The sequence below is a fragment of the Phocoena phocoena genome, chromosome 1 (genome assembly GCF_963924675.1).
Source record: "Phocoena phocoena chromosome 1, mPhoPho1.1, whole genome shotgun sequence".
NCBI lineage: Eukaryota > Metazoa > Chordata > Mammalia > Artiodactyla > Phocoenidae > Phocoena > Phocoena phocoena.
In genome coordinates, this window is record NC_089219.1 from 135,849,703 (window position 1) to 135,874,566 (window position 24,864).

The window sequence follows — 24,864 nt, forward strand, 5'->3', positions numbered from 1 at the left end:
TAAACAACCTAAAGCAATTAGAGAAAGAAGAACAAAAAACCCCCAAAGTTAGCAGAAAGAAAGAAATCATAAAGATCAGATCAGAAATAAAAAGAAATGACAGAAATGATAGCAAAGATCAGTAAAACTAAAAGCTGGTCTTTGAGAAGATAAACAAAATTGATACACCATTAGCCAGACTCATCAAGAAAAAAAGGGAGAAGACTCAAATCAACAGAATTAGAAATGAAAAAGGAGAAGTAACAACTGACACTGCAGACACAAAGGATCATGAGAGATTACTACAAGCAACTATAGGCCAATAAAATGGACAACCTGGAAGAAATGGACAATTTCTTAGAAAAGCACAACCTTCTGAGACTGAACCAGGAAGAAATAGAAAATATAAACAGACCAATCAGAAGCACTGAAATTGAAACTGTGATTAAAAATCTTCCAACAAACAAAAGCCAAGGACCAGATGGATTTACAGGTGAATTCTATCAAACATTTAGAGAAGAGCTAACACATATCCTTCTCAGACTCTTCCAAAATATAGCAGAGGGAGGAACACTCCCAAACTCCTTCTAAACGGCCACCATCACCCTGATACCAAAACCAGACAAAGATGTTACAAGAAAAAAGAAAATTACAGGCCAGTATCACTAATGAACATAGATGCAAAAATCCTCAACAAAATACTAGCAAACAGAATCCAACAGCACATTCAAAGGATCATACACAATGATCAAATGGGGTTTATCCCAGGAATGCAAGGATTCTTCAATATATGCAAATCAACCAATGTGATACACCATATTAACAAACTGAAGGAGAAAAACCATATGATCATCTTAATAGATGCAGAAAAAGCTTTTGACAAAATTCAACACCCATTTATGATAAAAACTCTCCAGAAAGTAGGCATAGAGGGAACTTACCTCAGCATAATAAAGGCCATGTATGACAAACCCACAGCCAACATTGTTCTCAATGGTGAAAAACTGAAACCATTTCCACTAAGATCAGAAACAAGACAAGGTTGCCCACTCTCATCAATATTATTCAACATAGTTTTGGAAGTTTTAGCCACAGCAATTAGAGAATAAAAAGAAATAAAAGGAATCCAAATTGGAAAAGAAGTAAAACTGTCACTGTTTACAGATGTCATGATACTATACATAGAGAGTCCTAAAGATGCCACCAGAAAACTACTAGAACTAATCAATGAATTCGGTAAAGTAGCAGGATACAGAATTAATGCACAGAAATCTCTTGCAATCCTATACACTAATGATGAAAAATTTGAAAGAGAAATTAAGAAAGCACTCCCATTTACCACTGCAACAAAAAGAATAAAATATCTAGGAATAAACCTACCTAAGGAGACAAAAGACCTGTATGCAGAAAGCTATAAGACACTGATGAAAGAAATGAAAGATGATACAAACAGATGGAAAGATATACCATGTTCTTGGATTGGAAGAATCAACATTGTGAAAATGACTCTACTACCCAAAGCAATCTACAGATTTAATGCAATCCCTATCAAACTACCACTGGCATTTTTCACAGAACTAGAACAAAAAATTTCACAGTTTGTATGGAAACACAAAAGACCCCGAATAGCCAAAGCAATCTTGAGAACGAAAAACAGAGCTGGAGGAATCAGGCTTCCTGACTTCAGACTATACTACAAAGCTACAGTAATCAAGACAGTATGGTACTGGAACAAAAACAGAAACCTAGATCAATGGAACAGGATAGAAAGCCCAGAGATAAACCCACGCACATATGGTCAACTTGTCTTTGATAAAGGAGGCAAGAATATACAAAGACAGCCTCTTCAATAAGCGGTGCTGGGAAAACTGGACAGCTACATGTAAAAGAATGAAATTAGAACACTTCCTAACACCATACACAAAAAGAAACTCAAAATGATTAAAGACCTAAATGTAAGACCAGACACTATAAAACTCTCAGAGGAAAACATAGGCAGACACTCTATACCATAAATCACAGCAAGATCCTTTTTGACCCACCTCCTATGGGTAAAAGAAATGGAAATAAAAATAAAAATAAACAAATGGGACCTAATGAAACTTCAAAGCTTTTGCACAGCAAAGGAAACTATAAGCAAGATGAAAAGACAACCCTCAGAATAGGAGAAAATATTTGCAAACGAAGCAACTGACAAAGGATAATCTCCAAAATATACAAGCAGCTCATGCAGCTCAATATCAAAAAAACAAACAACCCAAACCAAAAGGGGGCAGACGACCTAAATAGACATTTCTCCAAAGAAGATATACAGATTGCCAACAAACACATGAAAGGATGCTCAACATCACTAATCATTAGAGAAATGCAAATCAAAACTACAATGAGGTATCACCTCACACCAGTCAGAATGGCCATCGTCAAAAAATCTACAAACAATAAATGCTGGAGAGGGTGTGGAGAAAAGGGAACACTCTTGCACTGTTGGTGGGAATGTAAATTGATACAGCCACTATGGAGAACAGTATGGAGGTTCCTTAAAAAACTACAAATAGAACTACCATATGACCCAGCAATCCCACTACTGGTCATATACCCTGAGAAAACCATAATTCAAAAAGACACATGCACCCCAATGTTCATTGCATCATTATTTACAATAGCCAGGACATGGAACTAGCCTAAGTGTCCATCGACAGATGAATGGATGAAGAAGGTGTGGCACATATATACAATGGAATATTACTCAGCCATAAAAAGAAACGAAATTGAGTTATTTGTAGTGAGGTGGATGGACCTAGAGTCTGTCATACAGAGTGAAGTAAGTCAGAAAGAGAAAAACAAATACCATATGCTAACACATACATGTGGAATCAAAAAAAAAAGTTCTGAAGAACCTAGGGGCAGGACAGGAATAAAGACGCAGATGTAGAGAATGCACTTGAGGACACGGAGAGGGGGAAGGATAAACTGAGACGAAGTGAGAGAGTGGCATGGACATATATACACTACCAAATAGCTGGTGGGAAGCAGCTGCATAGCACAGGGAGATCAGCTCGGTGCTTTGTGAGCACCTAGAGGAGTGGGATAGGGAGGGTGGGAGGGAGACACAAGAGGGAGGGGATATGGGGATATATGTATACGTAGAGCTGATTCACTTTGTTATACAGCAGCAACTAACATAACAATGTAAAGCAATTATACTCCAATAAAGATGTTAAAAAAAAAAGATTAATGTGGGTGGTGTTATATGCCTGAGTTGTGGCTTTTCTCTCCTCTCGCAAAAAGGACTAAGTGTTACGGCAGCATGACGAGTGTGGGAAGGACATGACCAACCATGAAGTCAGCAGTAACTCTTTTCTTTTATTCTTTGTTAACCAGTTGATTCAACAAGATAAACGGGTACAGTTGGAAACTTGATATGAAACGTTAAGGAAATTGAATTTCCTGCTGTCTTTGGAAGGAGTCTGTAGGAGTGTTGGGGTGATCTGGTGTCACAAAGGGCGTTAGCTGAGGGTTTGTTGGTGATACTTCCTGGGCTTTTCTTCAAGACCAGTCACAGCTGAGCTTTGAGAAACAGCTGCTAATACGGGACAGACAGTAAGAGTGAAAGTAGTGTGTGAAAACCTCGTGGGAATTTTAACTTGGGGATTATAAACCCAGACTTTCTCTACCTGAATTACCTCTCAGAGTACATTTGGTGAAAGGAATATTTCAACAAAGCTGCATTTAAAAAAATCTGTTGTGTTCTAAATTAATTGAAGTACGTGGTTCTTCCGAGATTGGGTTTTGCTGTCTCCTCACTGCTAGGTGGCGCTCTAGGACAGGAATTCCGTTGCCAGGCCTGGTGCTAAAAATCTTTTCCTTGAAATACTTTGTTTCACAGCACTGTAGGGTTTCAGTGGTGGAAATGGATGGATTCTGGAGCTCACTTCATCCAACCTCTCTTTTTACTTGAAAAAAACAAAGTGACTTCTTTGGGAAGTAAGGGTCTTGGAGTAATTCTCATAGGATGTTCTTACCACACTTTAAAATTTCTTCTAATTTGACCCTACAAGAAGCTGTCACAGAGCTCTCTCTTTACAGAACTTAGACTTTAACACTCTGTGTCCATCTTTATTACGTGAAGGTGGAGGAGAAACACCAACATAACCATATTTGGAAGCTACAACTACTAATGCTACCTTGCTCCATTGAAAAAGTTCTAAGGAAAAAAAAATCACCTTTCCATCTTTATTTTGGACTTTCCAAGCAGATATGTTTTTACCCTCTTTTATAAACTTCTGTTGTAAAAAAAAATGTGAAATTCTTACAATTTAAGCACATTTTGAGTCTTTAAAAGGATTTTCTTATCCCAGGGCATTAAATTGTGTGTGTTTGTGTTTTCTTGGGGGAAGGTCCGTGGCATCCTTGGATCATCAAGAATGATTAAGAATGCCTTCAGGAATCTTGCAGCCTGTGTTAAAAGACTATAGAGGAAATGGAAATCAACTGTTAACCCTTGTGACTTCACTCTCTGATGAAGACAAGCAACTTCTATGGTGCACAGAATGGGTTTGACTCACAACAAGATCTTGAATCAGTTCTAATAACCGTCACTTCATAGGGCTGTACACATCACAAAGCAGCAGAGACAGCTGCCATCAAAAGCTAATGAGTTTGGGTCACATTAGCACAAGGATCGTATATAAGTTCAGCACCCTGTTCACTTCTGGGCAACACCGCATTTACAGAAGAGGTAGACCATCATTCCCAAGAGTATTGCTTGAATAATAAGAGCTTTATCGAGTTTATGTAAGGTGCCACAAGCTGCTTGTCACAGATTATCTGCTTTATACAGATTACCTCATTTAATCCTTTCAGCACCACTGTGGAGTAGGTACTATTACTCCTGTTTTACAGATAAGAAAATTGAGGCACAGAAAGGTTAAGTATCTTGCCCACACTGACAGAAATTAATATTGTGTCATAAGAATGTTAATATTAACTTACTAAGTACTTATTATATGCTATACCTTCTACATATTTTATTTAATTTTCACAGCATCCCTATTACTATTCCTGTTTTACAAGAGGAGAAACTTGAGGCTCAGAAAATTAAGTTACCCAAAGTCACATCTAGTAAGTGGCAGGAACTAAATGTCTGACTCCTCCAAAGAGTTGTCTACATTGTCTCACACCATGCTTCTTCTATTCCCTCTTAAACCCCCTCCACTTCCACCCACACCACTGTATCAAAAGTGCTCCTGTAGAGGTCACGGATAACCTCCACATTGCTGATGCTAAGAGTCAGCCCTCAGTCCTCATCTTGCCTGACCCATCGGTAGCATTTGACGCCCTTTCTCTCCTTCAGGATGCCACATTCTCTAGGGTTCCCTCCTACTTGTTGGTTAATGCTTGGCATCTCCTTTCCTGGCTCCTCCTATTTCCCCCTGACCTCTTAGTGCTGGAGGACACCAGCCTTCACTTTCTTGCTGAGTTCCTCCAGTCCCATGGTTTTTAATTATCATCTATATGTTCCCACATATTTATCTCCAGCCCAGACCTCTCTCCTGAACTATATACTCAAATGCCCGCTTGACCTCTACACTCAGATACCCAAACAACATCTGAAACTTAGCAGGTCCAAAATGGAACTCATGGTCTTCGCCCTGTCTGCAACCAAAACCATGCCTTGTACAGAGTCTTCTGTAAGCCACGTGATTGCAACTCCCTCCATCTAACTACGCAGGCCAAAACCCTGGGAGTTATCACCAACTCTCTTCTTTCTCTCACATCCTGCACCCAATCAGCGGGGGAGTCCTACTGGCTTTACCTTCAAAATGTATCTGGCATCCGACCCCTTCCCCACCACGCCTACTCCTACCACCTGGTCTGAATCACAGTGTGTAGCCCAGGTTACTTCAGCAGCCTAATCTGGCTTCCCTGCGTCCTGCGTTGCTCTTTCACTCTGTTCTCCACAAAGCAGTCAGAGAGAAACTTTCAAACCATAAGTTGGAAGGAATCTCTCCTCTGCTTGAGACCCTCCAAGGGCTCCCAGTTCTACTCAGAGTCCTTACAGTGGCCCTCAGTGGCATTGCCAGATAAAATGCAGGATGCCCAGTTAACCTTGGATTTCAGATAAGCAGTAATTTTTTAGTGTAAGTATGTCTCATGCAATATTTGGGACATAGTTATACTTAAAAATATTCATTGTTTATCTGAAATTCAAATGTAACTGGAATCCATATTTTTATTTGATAACTCTGCCAACCCTACCCACAAGGCCTTAGCTGACGTGCGCCCCCCATTACCTTCTGCTCTCATCCCCACAACCTCCCCCTTGCTCACTCCATTCCTCCCACACTGACCTTGCTTTCCTTGAGTAAAACAGGCAGCTCCCACCATTGGCTTTGCCTTGGCTCTTCTCCCTCTAGTATCTGCATCTTCTCAAAGAGGTCATTTTAAAAATTACTACTTGACCGCACTCCCAATGCCTCCTACCCTGCCCTACTTCCTTCCATAGCACCTAACATCTAACGTATGATGTAACTTCTTATTGTGTACTGTCTGTCTCCAGCAACCAGAATATGAACTCCACAAGCAGGTATTTTTACCTCTTTTGTTCACTATTATATCCCAAGGGGCTAAAACAATAGCACATAGGTACCTGATAAATATTTGTTGAATGAATGAATGATTTCAAAAGACTACACTCCTTTTCATTGCGTTATATCCCCTCTGTTTCAACTTGTCTTATGAAAAATATTTGAAGAACCGGAGAGTGTGTGGTTTGGAGAAGAGGTTATTGACTGAGGCGGGGATTGCACGTATATCCCAGCTGTGATGGTCCTTCTGTCCTGGGACATTCTGGGTCAAGGCATGGGGACTGTCCATGTCTCTCTGCCCAGGTAATCACCAAGTCCCTCAGCACCCTATTTAACAAAAAGTTGTTTATTTTCTATATGCCAGGCCCCATGCTAAACTCCAAGGATATGAGAATAAACAAGATACTTCCTACCTAGAAGGACCTTATAGTGGGGTTGAGGTTCCTGCTTGTCTGATAAAACAAAATTGGGAATTGGGCCTGACTGACCACATTTGCCCCCTTTCCAAAGAAAGCACCGCAGCTTCCAAACACCCTCTATATCCAATCATCTCCCCCCAGGTTTTTTCCTACTCTGGTAATCCCCAGGGAAAAAACAAAGTGAATATTAAGCAGCAGCAGTGAGAAGAACATCTGCTCTAACCTCACTGTGACCCCGATGCACTGGGCAGAGATAAATTAAAGCAAGCACAGGAAGCCTGTTGGCGTCAGTCTCGAATGACGCCAACAGGAAGTTGGAGCGGGAGAGAGAGGATGAGAGAGTGCACACATGGGCCCCGAGAAGCAGACCTGCTGCTGAAAATCATTTCCTCCTAGAATGTCCCAGTAGGAAAAATAATCATTAACAACTAGAATAACAATGTTTACTCAATAACTTTGTGTAAATTTGCAACCCACCTTATTTCTGCACTGTTACGTTCCTGAATTACTGATTAGAGAAATCACCATCTCAGTATGCAGTTGCTAACTAGAAAACTCTACAGAGGTTTGCAGAAATGTAGTTGTAATATGGCTAAAATGCATAAACTAGAAGATGGAGCAAGAAGTAGCTTTGGGGGAGGATGGTTTTCTCTTCTCTCTCTCCCCCTTCATTCCGGGTGGACCTTCAGCTTGTACTGGTCACTCAATGAGAGGGCTGTCATTTTCTAATTCATTGAAAAGTTACTATGGCCTATTTGACACAGGCTGTAAAACTTCCTGTTTCCATGGTATTAAATTTACCAAAAGAGCTCATCCTTTACTAAAAGAAGACAGTTCCCTAGTGCAACTGACCAGGCAGAGAGAGCGTTAAAAAAAAAAAAAAAAAAGGAGGCCTTGGGATCAACTAAATGCCAGTAGCAAGAACTTATTCTTTCTTCTCGTGAAAACTGACCAGATGCTCGCTGGAACTCAGGACACCTTAGATGACAGCCCAGGGCTCTAGAGGGAAATCCTAGACCTGCCAGATCTTGTAAGGCAGAACTGGCCCAGGCAAACTGGGGAGGAGCCATACTGATCCTCAACATTCTTAGATTTTCATTTTCAACTCTTCTCTCTCTGACCTTTGTTTGCTGTGCCCCATGAGGGGCCCTGCCCTGCCCTCCCCCATCACAGCACATGCAGGCCCTGTTAGGCAGCATGACCCTTGTTTCACTTTTTAGAGGCAGGATTGGGCTATCCAGTTTAAAACTTTACCCATCACTCTTAGTAACTATTAGTGTCTTATAGTGAAATCTAGTCCCCTGACTAAATCTTCCCTCTTTTTTTTTTTTTTAACAATTGCACATATAAAGGGGAGAGAATCTATGCTCTCTGCATATTTGCTTCAACAGCTTGAAGATTTCCCCATCAGTCCTTTATCTTTGGCTTAACATAATGTTTTTTTTTTTCTTGGTAATGTCCTAGGAGGAAGTATCTTTTTTTTTTTTTTTTAGGAGGAAGTATCTTAAACTTGTTTTGGCACTGGACATTTATCCTTCCTATCACCTTGATGAGGTGGGAATCTTGGAATAAATAAGATTCAAATTGTAAAAATAATTTTTTTAATTAATTAAATAATTTTACTTGAAAAAAATTACACCTTGAGCACCAGAGTAAGAGCACTATTTTCAATCATTTTAGTAGATCATGTCCCAAGAACAAAATGCTCAGGGCAGGCCCAGCAGACTCTCCACAACCATTGGGAACATTCAGGCTGAATGTTCAGCACCATTACTTTCATGTTAAAGGTTAATAAAATTTCCGCTGCTGCAAAAACTAGGATCTGATGGGATCCACTTACAACTTTATCCCGAACCCCAATCTTCTTCCCAGGGAACTTAGCCATCTAGGAAGGGAATGTGATAAAACCAAGTCAAAAGGAATAGCTAATGAGTATAAGCATTTGGATGACCTTTCTTGGAGTGCTTGTCTTTTGGAGAAGCAGTGAATGAATCAAGAAAATGAGGCTTTAAATGTTCAGGACCAAATAGGCCCTTCTTAGCTGCTATACCTCAAAGTAATACAAGAATTAACTTAAGTTCTGCAGCTATGCCAAGAAGAAACCATTCCATTGACGCTCATCATAACTGAGACGACTTTTAGTTCCTAATCAACCCTCCCCTTCTCCAGACAGATGCCAGTTTTCCTTGTTTCTAATTCCTCACCTGTGGCAACATGAAGTGGTATTATTTTAACTATGAAAAGATGTTAAATTTCTTAATCACTTTGTCCAAAAATGTGTGATCCAGTCACATACAAAATGAAAGATGGCTGTTAAAGATTTCCTCCAAGATAACTAAGTCTCCACCTCCCCCAACTCAAAGGACCCATTTTAAACTGAGGAATAGGCTCTAAGAGGAAACACTAGAGCCAAGTGTGAATAAATGACTAGCCCACTGGTCCTGGATGGCTAGAGCTCAGCTTCTTCATTCAATCAACAAATACTTGCCAGGGACCTACCATGTGTCAGGCATTGTGCTAGATGCTAAAGACAGGTGTCATTCCTGTCTTTAAGGATTCCACAGTTTGGTGAGAGGATGGGCAGGATGGCGGGAACTTGCCGATGAGCAACCCCTGTAGGCTTGATAAATGCTCTGTGGAGCATGTTTAGGGATCCTCAGCAGCAGTGAAGGCCTGACCCAGCCTAGGGCTGGAGAGCAGGATACATTGCAGGGAAGACTTCTTTGAAGTTTTTGCCTATGCTAGGTTTTGAATTTCATATTACCTGTCTCTGGTTTTAGTGCATAGAAGGTATTTAAAAACCACTGGAAAGGTATTTCAGAAGCACAAAAGGAAGAAAGGAAGTATGGGAGACGTATTCCAGTTGCGGGAGAGATGGGGAGTTTAAAAAATAAGTTTAAGGAAAATACCCAGAACCTCTAAAGAAGCTAAAAGATGATCTTTATGACCTTTTATGTCAAGCTAAGGACATTTTCTAAAGAGCCTACCTAACTTTATTTGCCCAACTGATCATGGACCAAACATTTTACAAGTCTGTAAAATTTATAAGGTGATTTTCTTTTTTGCCAATTTAAAGAAGATAACTCTGAGGTTTGTAGTTTATTGTCCTGTAGGACATTAACCAATTTGAAACTAACTTAGCAAATTTATTTCACCACACTTTTTACTTTTCTTCATTAATTATAAAAATCCCAAGTTTTCACATTGCCTTTAAAAACAACTTTGCCATCCTGCTGGTTTCATCACTAGAGTTAATAAAACTTTGAAATGAGCTCACTATTTTTTGTTTAAAAATCAGGCTTGTAACATTTTGAGAATTACCCTTTGATAGATAAGTATGACCAGAAACGAATAGCTCATTATAAAAGCATATATGGTATGCAAAGTATTTATTAAATAAAGGTCTTGAATTTAGTGATATTACCCAACCCTTATTAGCTATGTTCTCCTTTGTTTTTCCATCATAAGAAAAATAGGGATATTCGGTAAGGAGCTAGCCTCAGCACTTCCGTCTAGGCAGCAATCTCAACTATTGATCTGTCACCTATGTGAACTAATAGGGACCTTTTTTCACTGCTTCATCTAGGGGCCTCTGGAAATGTTAATTTGTGGGGTTTTTTCCTTGTGCTTTAAAAAACATGTACATTTACAGAGATTAATTTGAGAACACCAGAACCATATAGTACCATGTAGAAATTAAGAAAGTGTATACCTGCTAGGAAACAAGCTTACATCCTGCTGGAAGTGGTGCAGTACTGTGATTAGGACACTTTCTTCTGAGCTTGGCCATCCCAAGATCCAAAACTTTTGACATGAGTTTAAACTGAGTAATTTTTAAATTAGTTCATGGTTATTTTTAAAGGAGTTCATTTCTTCTTCACTTAATTAATTGCATATAAATTGGGAGACAAGTGTATAGATAAATAAGGTGGAGAGCGAGTATGCACCAAGCAAAGAGACCACATGTGCAGAGGTCTAGAGATGTGGGGAGCAAGGGAAGAGTGTATTTGAGGAACTCCAAGTAGATCAGTACGACTGGATCACTGAGCAGATAAGGTAATGAAGAAATAAAGCTGCCCCAAATAGACAGAAGCCAAATGAAAATGGGCCTTGCAGGTCATACAAAGGAGTGGAGATTTCTGAGGGCAATAAGGAGTCATTGAAGGATTTCAAATGCACTTTGTAAAGATCACTTTGATAGCAAATATGAAGCATAGACCGAAGGAGGCAAGATTGAAAACAGGGTCACTCGTTAAGAGGTTATTGCAATAGTCCATAATTCATGTAGAAGTAGTGAAGGCCTAAAGGAGGACATAGGGGATAGGGAGGATCAGATTACCTCCCCTTGAAAAGGAAACTGTCCAAAGATCTTATCAGAAAGTATAACTCTTGGGGCTTCCCTGGTGGCGCAGTGGTTGAGAGTCCGCCTGCCGATGCAGGGGACATGGGTTCCTGCCCCGTTCCGGGAAGATCCCACATGCCGCAGAGCAGCTAGGCCCGTGAGCCATGGCCGCTGAGCCTGCGCGTCCGGAGCCTGTGCTCCGCAACGGGTGAGGCCACAACAGTGAGCGGCCAGCGAACGGCAAAAAAAAAAAAAAAAAAAAAAAAAAGAGAGAAAGTATAACTCTTTCCCATGTCTTGTCTCCACATCTATTTGTATGAAAGCAAAGAGAGAACAATAACATTCCAAGCAGGAATTTTATCTATGTGTCTTGAATCTGTTCAGGGAATAATATTGTTTCACATTTGGCATCTCCAGCTGTATCTTTTGCTGTACATACATTTAAGAACTCAAAGTCTATGAAACTTTCCCCATGTTCCTAAGAAGAGCACCCTGAGAGGAACTGGTCATGTGGCAGAAACCTTGAACTACAGTTATCTCCCTTCAAGTCTTTTGGAAACAGAAATTTTTACAATTCCAATGAATCACTTATAACTAATCAAAGCTCCTTTTCTTAAAAAAATGCATCATTTTCTTTTGCTAAAGTTGGTATTTTCTTTGGCATGTAGTGGAAAGATAGATAAGTTCATCTCTTAGAGGGAACTAGGATCCCAACTGGTCATTTAAGAATGAGAAGGAGACAGCTGAGGAGTCCAGGACCTAAAGCCATCTGGGAAATTGTTGGAGTAAAGATCTCCAAAAATTCTCTCTTTCATAAAAGCAAAGAAGACATTGGCAACATTGTGAGAATCAACTTGTTCAGAACTCTGGAAATTAACCAAAGGCTTGCAGCAATCCGAGGAATGTTCAAGAAAAACTTGGTGAGAAGAGCACGCATTGTGGCATTTTAACTTGCCCTATTTCCATTCCCCCTTTCCCCAGCATCATGGTGGTCTTGAAACCAACAATCACAGTGAAAATCAGCAGCGTGGCAGCTACTGTAGGGGCGCAGTAGGACTGGAGCTTCTTCACAGTCCCATTACCAGAGAACTTTTATTTTTTGACCTGTCTAGCAGTTCCCTGGAAGGCTCCACTAGCAAGTATATCTTTATTTGACTTGAGGCAGAGTTCAACCAGTGCAAACAACCTATTCCCTGGGGATATTTATTGAAAATAATCAGAGACAATTATTTTACATCATGAATGCCTGAGGCAGTAGATAATAGTTGGGACAGTAGCTGAACCAAAAGTCTTAAAAGAAAAGTAGGGCATGAGATATACCTAGAACTTTGAAAAGCTCTGATGTACGTATTCCTGAGATTCCAGAAAGCTGTTTGAGGCTGTGCATATGCTCTGGAAAGAAGGAACTTGGACCCCTACAGCACATTATACACAAAATTAACTCAAAATGGATCAAAGACCTAAGAAAATACAGGCATAAATCTCAGTGACCTTGGATTAGCAATGATTTCTTGGATATGACACCAAAAACACAGGCAACGAAAGAAAAAGCAGACAAATTGGATTTCATCAAAATAATTTTGTACTTCAAAGGATACATCAGGAAAATGAAAATATAGCCCAAAGAATGGGAGAGAATTTTTGCAAATATATAAGGGACTTGTGTCTAGAATACATAAATAAATCTTACAACTCAGTAACAAAAAGGCAACCAGCCCAATTAAAATGGTCAAAGGATCTTAATAGATATTTCTCCAAAGAAGATAAACAAATGGCCAATAAACACACTAAAAGGTGCTAAACATCATTAGCAATTAGGAAATGCAAAGCAAAACCACAAAGTAATACTTCACAATCACTACCGTGGCTATAATAAAAAAGACAGAAAATAACAAGTGTTATGGGGATGTGGAGAAATTGGAACCCTCATACATTTCTGGCAAGAATATAAAATGATGTAGCTGCTTTGAAAAACAGTCTGGCTAAATACAGAATTACCATATGACCTGACAGTTCTACTCCTAGCTGTTTACCCAAGAGTAATGAAAAGTGATGTCCTTACAAAAACTTGGACATAAATGTTCATAGAAGCATTATTCATGATAGTGAAAGAAGTGGAAACAACCCAATGACTCATGACAACAAATGGATGAATGCATAAACAAATTGTGGTATATCCATACAATGGAATATTACTCAGCCATAAAAGGAATGGAGTAATGATTCATGCTACAACATAGATCAACCTTGAAAACACTATGGTAAGTGAAAGAAGCCAGACACAAAAGGCCAAATATTGTATGATTCTATTTATATGAAATTTCTAGAATAGCAAATCCATAGAGAGAGAAAGTAGATTAGTGATTGCCAATGGCTAGGGGGGAGGGGAGAATAGGGAGTAACTGTTAATGGGTATGGAGTTTCTTTTTGGAGTGATGAAAATATTCTGAAATTAGATAATGGAAATGGTTTCTGAGCTTTATGAATAAGCCACTGAATTGTGCACTGTAAGGGGTGAATTTTATGGCATGTGAATTATGTCTCAGTTTAAAAAAAAGTTAATTAAAAAAAATCTTTTGATTGGAGCAAAAGCCTATATCTGATCAAGCGGGGCTGTTGACTTCACAGACTACAAAGGAGGCTCAGGACACAGTGCTGTATGGGATCTTAATCAGAGACATGGGTCAGAATCACTTGTGGAGCTTTTAGCACATACAGACAATAGGCCCACTTTTAAGTTTTCTGATTTAGTGGGTCTGCAGTGGAATTATGAGTGTTTCCATGTCCCAATTCCCATCCTGTCTCTTAAAGTGTGGATAAGACCAAACCTATGATTTTATATATTCCTGATTTAGGTGTTGAGGACTGCCCAGTTATTAGAGGACAGCATGAGAAATTAGAATCAAGAAATCCAGATTCCTCTCATTCTAAATCATTCTGGTTCTGTACCAAGGTTTCTCTACTCTAAGAGCAGTTGCTGTCCATAACTCATGTTTCATGAAGAGTATTTACAAAGCATATTGGTCACTTACACTTATTTTCCCAATTTCATGCCAATATCTCAGCTGTGTTAGGTATGTAAGAGGTACTCAATAAATGTAATTTATTTTCCCTTTTTTAAAAATGAATTTATTTATTTATTATTTATTTTTGGGTGTGTTGGGTCTTCGTTGCTGCATGCGGGCTTTCTGTAGTTGTGGAGAGCAGGGGCTACTCTTCGTTGCAGTGAGTGAGCTTCTCATTGCGATGGCTTCTCTTGTTGCAGAGCATGGGCTCTAGGCACATGGCCTTCAGTAGTTGTGGCACACGGGCTCAGTAGTTGTGGCTCGCAGGCTCTAGAGCACAGGCTCAGTAGTTGTGGGTCACAGGCCTAGTTGCTCTGCGGCATGTGGAATCTCCCCAGACCAGGGCTCGAACCCCTGTCCGCCACATTGGCAGGCAGATTCTCAACCACTACGCCACCAGAGAAGTCTCTTCCCTTCTTTATATCTACTTAAGTCTGAGCCCCTAAAGCCTTAGGAATGAATAGCTTTCTCTAATAGTAACTTTGAAATTTGGAATAGTAGCTTTTGTAATAATACTTGGAGTATTTGGGGAATAAAAAGAATTTAGATAAGGATTAATATTGGTTAGTCTAAAAGTAAATATGAATTCTAGTGAAGATTAGAAATCTCCTTCATCACTGAATGGCATTATGTATGTAAATCTGTTGCTCACAACCTCAGCCTTGGCAAGTATTAAAACACGAACTCTGTAGGGTTGTCCCAAACACAGTGGGTCCCAGAGAAAGAAGAATCACTCATGAAAAGAACCCCGTGGAGTGCTTCAGTCTGTTTCCATGATTTACAATCCCCTTACCTCAGTGGTGACTTCCACTATTTGGTCCAGACCTACAGAGGCCATGTCTGACATTTTGGCAGAGAGAGAGGCATGTACCATCTTGAATCTGTCTTGGGCTCACAAATCACCTTTCTTTCCTGCAAAGTTATCAGCTGCTTAATTATAGATGAGAAGTTTGCATCTGTGGCCAGAAACCAGGGCCAGGTTTAATAAAGCCTGAACTGGCTCCCAGTTTCCAAGGACAATCAACATCAAGGAATCCCACTGCACACTTGCCCAGGACTATAAGGGTGATGAAAAATGCTCGTCTTCCCAAGTATAATGTTTTCTCAGATTCATAAATGGCTACTGACAATGTCTAATAAAACAACTGCTAATACATCTGGGTTTGAGTGAGATGGCAAGAAAACCAAAACTATCAAGGTGACCTACAAAAATCACTTCCCGTAGGTCTCCATTCCTCTTCCTCTAAAACAACATTCAGGGCACTTTGGTATGGCCCCAAAAAGGTAGGGGAGAGAAATGAATGACTTTTCAAGATTCTTTAACTTCTTTAACTTGAGTCTTTGTTGTTGGTTTTTTTAATATAAATTTATTTATTTTATTTGTTTATCTTTGACTGTGTTGGGTCTTCGATGCTGTGCACGGGCTTTCTCTAGTTGCGGCGAGCAGGGGCTACTCTTCGTTGGAGTGCTCAGCCACTGAGGTGGCTTCTCTTGTTGTGGAGCACAGGTTCTAGGCATGCGGACTTCAGTAGTTGTGGCTCACGGGCTCTAGAGCGCAGGCTCAATAGTTGTGGCGCATGGGCTTAGTTGCTCCGTGGCATATGGGATCTTCCCAGACCAAGGATTGAACCTGTGTCCCCTGCTCTGGCAGGCGGATTCTTAACCACTGCGCCACCAGGGAAGCCCTAACTTGAGTCTTTGAAAAGATTCAGAAGGGTCTACAGAAAAAGGTCTCCCATCCATTTCCCTTAATCCTCCAGTATCTTATCCCAGGGGCAGTGGTGCCAGGCATCGTTTTAGGTCCTGGGGATAGAGCAGCGAACGAAACAGAGTCCCTGTTCTCAATGAGCTTACATTCTAGTATGGAGAGACACAAAATAGCTTTGGGTCCTGATAAACCCTATGAGAAACATAAAATAGCCTGAGAAAGACCAGCCTTTGAGGCTCTCAAGGAGAGCTTGGTCAGCTTTGCCAAATGTTGCCAAAAGGTTGAGTGTGGAGCTACATGTAATGTGTCTACTGGGTTTCCCAGCATGAAGATGGTTGGTGACCTTGACAGTGGATGGTAGGGATAGGAGCTTGATTACGATGGGTGGAAGAATGAATGAGAAGTGAGACAGTGGGGACAATATTAACTCACTCCAGAGACTTGCTGTGAGTGGGCAGAGAAATGGGACAGTAGCTGGTATGTTGTTGCACAAGTGAAATGAAACAGCACATATAAAGGGCTGAAACCAACACCTGGCACAGAATGAGCACATAACTATTTTTAGTATTATCTTTCCTATCCCTAGTCCTTTCTATGTCTCTTCAAAGCACATTTTCTTCTAAAAATATTTTCAATCTCTGATTGTCTTGAGTCCTGGGAATGTACAGTGACTCAGAATCATCCACAGTTATGAATGATTGTATCTCTGGCGACTATAGACAAAAGTTACCGTTCCAGGAATTGTAAAAGGAAAGGCTTTGTGCTTAAGTGGCTTGTCAGGGTGCATTTGTTGCTGGCCGGGTGAGGTCAGATGACAAGTCATTTCAGCCTGAAAGAGTGCTTTGAAGGGGCTGCCAAATACCAGATTCCAGGCAGGAAGTGATTTTTCTCCTTTTTCTCTCTGCTGCTGGGTCCCACCTTCAGCTCAATCATAGTACAGATGTGAGAGCACCCACATTCATTGTCTCTAGACAGGTTTTCTGGCATTTGCATATTTTCCTATGACAGTTGTTGGGTGGTGGCGGGTTTGTGATTTGTTTGCCTTTGGTCTTTTATTTGAGAAATGTCTGCCACATAGACGTATTTCCCAGTTGTCACTGTCTATGATCACGTAAATGGCCATAAGGATAGAAAGACAAAGCAACTTGGACAACTTACAACCAAGGTAAACTACCCTAGCAGAAGGGGAAGAGCGCTAATGGTGTCTATCCTAAGTCACTCTAGTCCTTTTCCTTAAGGCACCAGCTCATGTCCCAAGCAGTAACTCCATATTCGTTTCAAAACCTGGGCATATGTGCAGCATGTCAATCCTGTTAAAGCATCAGTTAATCCCAGATTCTCAGTAAATGAATGTATTTGTAGCTAGCTGGATAGCTATTGTTCTGGAAAGAGAAGAACGTTCCTTCTTATCTTCAAGGGGATAAAGTCAGAATGGACCCTTCTGTTTTTTCTTCTGCCAGCTGAAAGGCACCACCCTGAAGCTTCTCCTCTTGGAGTTGTAGCTTCTTAAATCGCTCCCTTGATGTCTCTTTAGCATTGTCTCCTTTTTGAAAGCAATTTGATGGATATTCATTATATAACCACATGTATTTGTGACTTCAGTCATTGCCTTGCATTGACATATAGTTGTTCTGTGTGTCTTATTTTTCCAACTATAACTGTGAGCCCCTTAAATTTTTTTGAATTCCCTTCAGCTGAGTATATAGTGTAGACACTCTGTAAATACTTTTGAATTAGTTCTAACGCATTACTTTACCCTCGAGGATCTTAGCGTTTCACTGGGTAGGCAAGGGATACTCAGGTGAAATAGTTCAATAACAAGGCAAAGCAACAATTCAATGCCAAAGTGGAAATGTAGACCGAGGAGGTACAGTGCCAAGGATGCCAGGAGAGAAAAAGTCACAAGGCTGGGCCAGTCTGAGAAGGCTCTTACTTGCCCTGGGAGAATAAGTCAATAGTTGGTTTTACAAATGAATCTACCTAGCATAATAGTATTACTGCAACTGTCATTTTGTCTTTTGTACACAGATCTCTCTGCTTCCCAAAAGGAATTTGTTCTATAGACAAGCCTAGATCCTGGCCCCTAGAAATCTCCCAGCAAAGTTTACTTTTGTCCTCTTTTCCCACTTTTCCAAAGGCCTTTCATCACTATTTTTTTAAACCTCTGTTTCTATGAAAAGATTTATCTTATGGTTCAGCTCTCTAAAAGAAAGAGCCCATAGCAGGAACATGGGCATAGAAAGGATGCATACACTTTCCTGTGCTGTTTTCTGGGTGCTGCACTTGTGCTTTTAATCCTGCTGCTGTCAAGCTCCATTAGGAGATTTGAGCATCAGACTCCTACCTTTGGGGCCTGGCCTCCCATCAGCCCTGGCTGAAATGAGGACAGTGTTTGAGAATGGTAATCAAGAAGAAAGACAGGCTGGGTATTTGCAAGGAGCCCCTACCATCTTTACAGCCCAATCACCTTTCATATCACACGGGGGCATTTATCCTCCCAGTTACAAGCATTGACCGCCATTAGGGAAGCCATCAAGATGCCATGTGCTGGCTTCCATAAAGTGATTTTAAAACAGTAGTAGAGGGCTTCCCTGGTGGTGCAGTGGTTGAGAGTCTGGCTGCCGATGCAGGTGACACGGGTTTGTGCCCCGGTCTGGGAAGATAGCACATGCCGCGGAGCGGCTGGGCCCGTGAGCCATGGCCGCTGAGCCTGTGCGTCCAGAGCCTGTGCTCTGCAACAGGAGAGGCCACAACAGTGAGAGGCCCGCGTACTGCAAAAAAACAAAAACAAAAACAGTAGTAGAGAATCAAGGCTAAGCTTCTGTAACCCTCATATACTTTTGAAAAGGAATGGATTTCCTCTTTCTAGGAACATGGAACAGTGCTGGAGGAGCAGGGCCTCCTTTTCCTCCAAAGTAGGCAAAACAATCCTGGTAATCACGGGGTGACAGATGGTACAACCAGACAGCCTTCACATCTGGCCTCTGATGTGATTTTAGTGGGTCAAAGCAATACTTGGACTCTTGCCTCAGACCACTGGCAGCAAGTTTCTGGGAAGGAAAAGGTCCCCTGGTTTCCCTTTCTTTGCATTTGATATAAAATAGGAACCAGTGCCATAGAAAGAATCCATGGGGATGTTTGTTTTTCAAGCTGAAATTAACACCTTTGTTGACATCAGCAGAAAATATTAAGAGCCCATCTGTGTAGGTTATTATACTGGATCTCAAACCACAATCTGTATATTTTTTGTGAGCCCTTAGTGTAAAAAAGCACTGATTTGCACTCAGAAAATATATGAAAAAAATAGATGGAATATAAAGCTCAAGATCATTGTTAGTAGGGAAAATAAATGGAAAGATTATGAGTGTTTATCCCTATCTTGGTTCCACAGCTGATTATTGAAATAAATGCTTCTTTTTTTGAGGAAAGCTCAAAAGTTTACATAGAAATTTATTTGCTGAGCCAGGCATTTAATTTGGAATTTTAATTTATTTGTTAAAATTTAACTTGGAATTAAAATTTGAATTTGCAAAAGAAAAAGTTGTATATTAATGCCTACAATTAGTTTTAGTGATACAAGTCCAACACACTCGTGTGCTTTTTTGTGTGTGTGGTACGCTGGCCTCTCACTGTTGTGGCTTCTCCCGTTGCAGAGCACAGGCTCCAGATACGCAGCCTCAGCAGCCATGGCTCACGGGCCCAGCCGCTCCGCGGCATGAGGGATCCTCCTGGACCGGGGCACGAACCCGTGTCCCCTGCATCGGCAGGCGGACTCTCAACCACTGCGCCACCAGGGAAGCCCCAACACACTCGTTTTTTGAAATGGTTATTTATCCTTCATTAGGTTGAAGCAAAAATTTTTCTAGTATAATCAGTGAGACAAATATATTTAGGGTTGGAGGGTCAAGGTAAGTTCAGACAGAATGGCCTCAGAAGAAAGAGGAATATAGATTTATGAGGTGATATGCCATGAAAAACTATAAATGTGAGTTTGGATGTGAAGTAGCAAAGGAGAGACTGAAGTAGCAGCAAATGTCCAGATGACAATGAGCAAATCACTTCTGATGTGAGAGCCTGGGAGAGCAATACTGAGCTAAATACAAAGATTTAGGGCTCTCCTTTGGACAGCAATGATACTAGTAGGAGAGTGGTCTCAAAGAAATTTCCACAGGAAACAGGACAGTTTCCTCTATAAGACGTGACATATGAGAAAACAATTTATATGGTAGATTTTTAATGATAACTTCTGATATAAGAAGAAAATATTGACTTGTGGTGCTCACCTTGGCCTGAATAAATAATGCTCTGGACTTAGGCCATTCTGGCCAGACTCAGCATTGCCCAAACTGTGGTGTTTAGAATGACCTCATCATGATTCCCCTGTGTCTTCAAGCAGCTTGCTAATTAGGAGAACACCATTCTTTTCCCTTGTGCCTGGATATGCTATATAAAGTCTTTTTAGAGGGCAAATATTGCCTCCTCTTTTTGTTGTTGTGATGTTACTGTCCTCCATTTTTTCTTTTTTTCCAGTTTTATTGAGCTATAATTGACAAATTGTACGTATTTTAAAGTGATAGTTTAATATACGTATACTTTGTGAAATGATGACCACAAGTCAAGTTAATTAACACATCCATCACCTCCCATTGTTACCTTTGTGTGTGTGTGTAATAAGAAAATTTAAGGTCCAGCCTCACAGCAAATTCTAAGTGTACAATACAGTATTATTACCTGTCTTCACTGTGCTGTACGTTAGTTCCTCAGAACTTATTCATCTTACAACTGAAGGCTTGTACTCTTTGACCAGCGTCTCCCCATTTCCCCCACACCCCAGCCCCTGTTAACCACCATTCTACTCTCTGTTTCTATGAGTTCAGCTTTTGTAGATTCCACATATAAGTGATATTATGCAGCATTTGTCTCTCTCTCTGACTTACTTCACTTAGCACAACGCCCTCAAGGCCCATCCATGTTGTTGCAATGGCAGGATTTCCTTCTTTCTCATGGCTGAGTCATATTTGTATTCATATTATTCATATATATACCTCACACCTTCTTTATCCATTCATCTGTCGATGGACACTTAGGTTGTTTCCATATCTTGGATATTGTGACTAATGCTGCAGTGAACATGGGAGTATAGATACCTTAGAGATACTGATTTTGTTTCTTTTGGCTATGTATCCAGAAGTGGGATTGCTGGATCATACTGTGTTCTATTTTTAATTTTTTGAGGAAACTTTACACTGTTTTTGATAATGGCTGTACCAAGTTACATCCCCATCAATAGTATACAAGAATTCCCTTTTCTTCACATCCTCACCAACACTTGGTACCTCTTGTCTTTTGGATAAAAGCTGTCCGAACAGGCGTGACGTGCTATCTGTGGTTTTGATTTGCATTTTTGTGATGATTAGTGAAGTTGGACACCTTTTAATGTTACCTGTTGTCCATTTGTATGTCTTCTTTGGAAAAGTGTCTATTCAAGTCCTTTGCCCATTTTTAATCAGATTATTTTGTTTTTGCTATTGAGTTGTATAAGTTCCTTATATTTTTTATATATTAACCCTTTAACAAATAGATGGCTTGTAAATATATTCTACCATCCCATAGGTTGCCTTTTCATTATGTTCATTATTTCCTTTGTTAGGCAGAAATTTTTTAGTTTTATGTAGTTCTACTTATATTTGCACTTGTTGCTTATGCTTTTGATGACATATCCAAAAAATCATTGCCACGGCCAATGTCAAGGAGATTTTTCCCCTATGTGTTTTCTTCTAGGAGTTTTACAGTTTCAGGTCTTACATTTAAGTCTTTGATCCATTTCAAGTTATTTTTGTGTGTGTGTGAGCAGTGTAAGATAGGGATCCAGTTTCATTCTTTTACACGTGGATATCCAATTTTCTCAACACCATTTATTAAAGGAACTATCCTTTCCTTTCCCCCTATTGTGTGTTCTTGGAGCCCTTGTCAACGATTAGTTAACCATACCTGCATGTGTTATTTCTGGGTGCTCTATTCTGTTCCGTTGATCTATGCGTCTGTTTTTATGCCAATACCATACTGTTTTGATTACTACTGATTTGTAATATAGTTTGAAATCTGGGTGAGTGATGCCTCCGGTTTTGTTCTTCTTTCTCAAGATTGCTTTGACTGTTCAGGGTCTTTTGTGGTTCTATACACATTTTAGGATTGCTTGTTCTATTTCTGTGAAAAATGCCACTGGGATTTTTATAGGTATTGTATTGAATCTGTAAATCACCTTGGGTAGTTAGTATGGACATTTTAACAATTTTAAGTCTTCCAATCCATAAACATGGGATATCTTTCCATTTATTTGTGTCTTCTTCAATTTATTTTATCAGTGTCTTATAGTTTTCTGCATACAGATGTTTCACCTCCTTAGTTAAATTTATTTCTAATTATTTTATTGTTTCTCATGCTATTATAGATGGGATTGTTTTCTTAATTTCTCTTTCTGATAGTTTGTTGTTAATGAATAGAAGTACAACTGATTTTTGTATGCTGATTTTATAGCCTGCAATTTTACTAAATTTTTTTAATCAATTCTACAGTTTTTTTGGTGGACTCTAGGGTTTTATATATATATACAGTTATATCATCTACAAATTGAGACAATTTTACTCCTTCCTTTCCAATTTGGATGCCTTTGTCTCTTTTTATTTTCTAATTGCTCTGGTTAGGACTTCCAGTACTATGCTGAATGAAAGTGGCAAGAGTAGGCATCCTTATCTTGTTACTGAGGCCAGCATTACCCTGATACCAAAGCCAGACAAGGATACTACAAAAGAAGAAAATTACAGACCAGCATCCCTGATGAACATACATGCAAAATACTCAACAAAATACTAGTAAGCAGAATTCAATAGCACATTAAAAGCATCATATGTCATGATTAAGTTGGATTTATCCCCAGGATGCAAGGATGGTTCAACATATGCAAATCAATAAATGTGATACACCACATTAATAAGATGAAAGATTAAAAATTGTATGATCATCTCAATAGAGATCATTTGACAGAGTCAACATCCTTTCATGATAAAAACTTTCAGCAAATTAGGTATAGAAGGAATGTACCTCAACATAATAAAGTCCATATATGACAAGCCCACAGCTAACATCATACTTAATGGTGAGAAGCTGAAAGCTTTTCCTCTAGGAACAAGACAAATGCTACATCCTTGATGGCAAAGAAAGACTATAGTGCCAACGATGTTCCTAGGTCTATTCAGATCTTTTGCATAACTTGAGTAAATCACTTATATATTCTATATCCATGTGAAGATAGGCTAATAATCCCAGTTCACATGGGCCTGGAGAGGTTCCCAACCATGTGAATTAATTGCCAAATATATAATTGTGTTGAGAAAGGTAAGTTAATATCCTGTCTATGTTTTAGGTGGCTAAAAACAGACCAAGGCAAACGAATTCTATTTTTCTTTCTTTCTTTCTTCTTATTATTTTTTAATTTTGGCTGTGTTGGGTCTTCATTGCTGTGTGCAGGCTTTCTCTAGTTGTGGCGAGCGGGGGCTGCTCTTTGTTGTGGTGCACGGGCTTCTCATCGCAGTGGCTTCTGTTGTTGGGGAGCACAGGCCCTAGGCGTGTGGGCTTCAGTAGTTGTGGCACACAGGCTCAGTAGTTGTGGCTTACGGACTCTAGAGCACAGGCTCAGTAGTTGTGGCACACGGGCTTAGTTGCTCTGCGGCATGTGGGATCTTCCAGGTCTCAAACCTGTGTCCCCTGCATTGGCAGGCGGATTCTTAACCACTGCAACACCAGGGAAGTCCCTCTATTTCTTTAAATCACTCTCCTTTGATTTAAGCAATTGCAGGAACCACTTAAATAGGTTACAAGTCTGAATAAGAAATTGCTCTTTACTTATTTACTGAATTATCCCATAACTCTTTTGTGAATTTTTATTCAGAAACGGATTCATCCTTCAATATATTCTGGTGGCCCATGCCAAATGGAAATTGGATGTCAATTTTGCTTCATACGGAAACATAGATGCCCTAAAGCTCTTTGGTGCTGGGTGGAGCTTTCAGGGTATGGGCGTTGGTACTGTATTGCCATACAGCCACACACTTTTTTACCCTCAGTTTGCTGTACCAGTTACCTTAACTCAGTGGTGAGAAAGTACTTTACTATGATTATAATACATTTCAGCACATTGTTTTAGTGAGTTATATTTGTACCACCACCACCAGCCCCCCGCCCACCCAAGAAAAGAGACTGACCACATTCAACTCTAAAGGCAGCTACACTGGCTGTAAAGTGGTTGCTTAGTCTCGTGCTTGGGCCTGTCCTGACCACCAGGGCAGGTGAGAGGAGCCAGAGGAGAGGATGTGAACACAAACCTGCTCAGAGAGACTTCCTAGAGTGTGAAAGTAAAAAGGGTTGCTCGACAGTGATATGAACATGAAGCACACAGAGATGAGTCAGGGACCCTAGCAACTCTCTGTTTTTTAAAGCTGTCTTTATTGTACACTAACTCTGCATAAGCACTGGGCTAGGCAATCTCCGTATGTGTAGCCTTAAGAGGTAGAGAGTATTTATCTCCCATTTTGCAGCTGAGGAACTAAGGTTAAGAAAGATTAAGTAACTTTCCCAAGGTTACTCTGGCTGTGAAAAGATCCAGACTCAGTTTGTTTGATTAAAAATTTCATGCTGTTAATCGTTTGACTATTGACTATACTATTTGTTTTTGCAGTATGATTATTTAAAAGTCAAGCCAGTAACT